Genomic DNA, 3,615 nt, shown 5'->3' on the forward strand with positions numbered 1-3,615 from the left:
TCCCCCAAAGTCCCATAAGACCTCTTTCCTCCCCCTGTTCCCCAATCACTCCCTTCCTGTTTCCCTGTCCTGGTATTCCCCTACACTGGTGCACTGAGCCTTTCTGGGACCAGGGGCCTCTCCTTCCTTCTTGGGCATCATTTGATATGTGAATTGTTTCCTGGGTATTCCGAGCTTCTGGGCTAATATCCGCTTATCAGTGAGTGCATGCCATGTGTGTTCTTTTGTGATTGGGTCACCTCACTCAGGATGACATTCTCCAGTTCCACCCACTTACCGAAGAATTTCATGAATTCATTGTTTTTAATAGCTGAGTAGTATTCCATAGTGTAAATATACCACATTTTCTGTATCCATTCCTCCATTGAGGGATACCTGGGTTCTTTGAAGCTTCTGGCTATTATAAATAAGGCTGCTACGAACATAGTGGAGCATGTATCCTTACTACATGCTGGGGAATCCTCTGGGTATATGCCCAGGAGTGGTATGGTGGGGTCCTCTGGAAGTATCATTCCCAGTTTTCTGAGGAACCTCCAGACTGACTTACAGAGTGGTTGTACCAGCTTGCAACCCCACCAGCAGTGGAGGAGAGTTCCTCTTTCTCCACATCCAGCACCTGCTGTCTCCTGAGTTTTTGATCTTAGCCATTCTCACTAGTGTGAGGTGAAATTTCAGGGTTGTTTTGATTTGCATTTCCCTGATGACTAAGGATGTTGAGGATTTCTTTAGTTGCTTCTCAGCCATTTGATATTCCTCAGATGAAAATTCTTTGTTTAGCTCTTCCCACCTTAACTTTTCAAATAAAGGCTTGAGACAATGATTGGGCAGGAGGAAGGGGGAGGAGCTGAGAGTGTAGGGGAGGAGCCACGGGGGATCAAGAGGAAGGAGAGGAGCTGGAGAGGCTGCAGAGAGAGAAGCTCATGGCCTGGAGAAACTGCAAGTTATGTGGGATAATATAGATGGAATAGAGTAGTGTAATGGGAGATCTGCCCAATCTAGGCTTGTAGCTCATTTTGTTAACGGATTGAGTTGAGTTTTCTTTTACCGGGGAATTGGGTTGGAAACAAAGTAACAACAAATAACCCTGAGTAATAACTTGCCTTGTCCCATCTGGGCTGCTCTTATACCAATTGGCCAGCCCTCATAACCACGTTTACATGATTCATATACCCCCATGACATCTTCTCTCTTCATGTGATCCTCCTTTGAACCCAAGCCCAGGAACAGAAATACCACCTACCTCTCTTCTGCCCAGCTCTAGGCTGTTGGCATCTTTATTCAACCAACAGTTTTAGATTAAGGAGCAAGGTCACAAGCATCCCTTGGCGTTTGTGAGGATTATCTTGTCTCTGGGGCAACCAGGGCCAGTATTTAGCATTACAATACATAGCAACAGACCAAATCTCCACAGCTGAGGGTGCACTAGAGCTACCTTCTGTGAAGGTTCCACTTCCATTGGTGCTTGCTTAAGGTGCATGAAGTCCTGGGTTCAGTCCTCAGACTTGAATAAACTAGGAATATCGGCGCATCCCTATAATCCCAACACTCTGAAGGTGGAGCCAGGAGAATCAGAAGTTCACCGTCCTCTTTGGGCTACAGAAGGCTTTCAAGACAAACATAGACTATAGGAGGCTCTCTGTCTCATAAGAATACAATAAAAATTCAGGGTATAAAGTGGGGCAAAGGTAACAGCATGTGCGTAGACCCTACTGAAGGATGCAGAGAAGAGTGTCTCTCAGAAACAGAATCAAAGAAATGGGAGATGGAAGGGGTAGGGGGTTAAGGTGCAGGGGCCCTTGAGGTTTCATATTGAAGAACAACTGGTCTTCAAGAGTTGGTGATAAATAAGTATTAGATGTAAAGGAAAGTGAACAAACATGCGGAAGGCTGAACCAATCCTAGAGGAGACAGAATGTGACGGGGGACCTTAGCTGAGAGAGTGTTAGAGTAATTCTCATGCAAGGTTGACAGAGAAGCCATAGTGGAGATGGCTGAAACAGAGAAATGGAAGTCTTGGGGAGATAGTTGCAAAGTCAGTGGGAGCTGTTGGTGGAGAGGAGCGGAAGGCGGGTGCTGAGGTGAGTCCCCGTTCCTGGTTTGTGCGGGTGAATTGAGTTGTTGTGTCAAGTGCTCATGTTGGAGTGCTAAGGGGCCTCATAGCTGAGAGGAAGGGGCTCTAGAGGAGGGGATTGGGGAGAATTTGAGTTTCTGCTACGTCAACGGTGCCTCTTGTCTGTTCTTGGGTCCTAGCTGCTGTAATGAAATAAGCATAAGATGGAAAAAATATAAAGTTTATTCAGTTTACAATTCTGGAGGTCAAGGGAATGAATTTTCTGAGAGTATCATAGCTGGCGAGGACTCTGGTTACCCAGGGCACCACACGGTGAGAGGCTCACATACAGGAGACAAAAGGAGAGAAACCTGACTTTTTATAACAGGCCTGTTCTCCAGATGACCAATTGACCCTAAATTCATGAACGGATTTATCAGTTCAGCAACGATGGAGCCTCACGACCTCATCAAAAGCTCTTACCATTTAGTTTTTAAATTTTTATTTTATGCATTCAGTTCCCATAAAAGCCATTGAGTCCCCTGGAATTGGAGTAATAGATGGTCTCGAGCCACTGTGTGGTGTTGCCGGGAATCAAACTCAGGTCCTCTGGAAGAAGAACTGGTGCTCTCAATCACACGGCCATTTCTCCAGCCCCAGGTCCTTTTAAGGTCTCACAATGGGGATTAAATTTCAACACAAGTCATCATGGGGGCATCCAAACATACTTATACCAAGATATGCACATATCTTTGGAAATTCAGATCGGCAATGAACACCCCTGGTTTTTTTTTTTATTAGATATTTTCTTTATTTACATTTCAAGTGTTATCCCTTTTCCTCATTTATCCCCTGAAACCTCTCTATCCCATCCCCCCTTTTCCTGCTCACCAACCCTCCCACTCCTGCTTCCCTGTCCTGGCATTCCCCTACACTGGGGCAACAAGCCTTCACAAGACCAAGGGCCTTTCCTCTCACTGATGTCAGACAAGGCCATCCTCTGCTACATATGCAGCTGGAGCCATGGGTTCCTCCATGTATACTTTTTGGTTGGTGGTTTAGTCCCTGAGAGCTCTGGGGTGTTGGTTGGTTCATATTGCTGTTCCTCCTATGGAGCAAACCCCTTCAGCTCCTTGGGTCCTTTCTCTAGCTCCTCTATTGGGGACCCTAAACAACCCATTTGTTAACCCTTTCCTAGTGCTACTGTAGAACTTTCTGGAAGAAATGCATTTGATTTTTGTTGTCTTACCAATCAGTAACATCAACAACAAAACAAAATCCATTCACACAAGAACGGAAGCACAATTCTGTGAAGGATGTGTGTTAGGTACTTTTCTTGTTGAGACAAAATCCACCATAAACACAACTTCAGGAAGGAAGGGTTTGTTTGGCTCTCAGTTTGAGGAGGCCCTGCTTCTTCATCGCAGGAAGTGTATAGTGGTCAGAGCCCCAGTGGCTAGTCTCATGGTATCTGCAGTTGAGTGATCTAAGCTGGTGCTTAAGCTCTTTCTGTTTTTATTTACTCCAGATCCCAGGTCTCAGAGTGGTGCACTCACATTTAGAGA

Source organism: Apodemus sylvaticus, chromosome 23, assembly GCF_947179515.1.
Source record: "Apodemus sylvaticus chromosome 23, mApoSyl1.1, whole genome shotgun sequence".
Lineage (NCBI taxonomy): Eukaryota > Metazoa > Chordata > Mammalia > Rodentia > Muridae > Apodemus > Apodemus sylvaticus.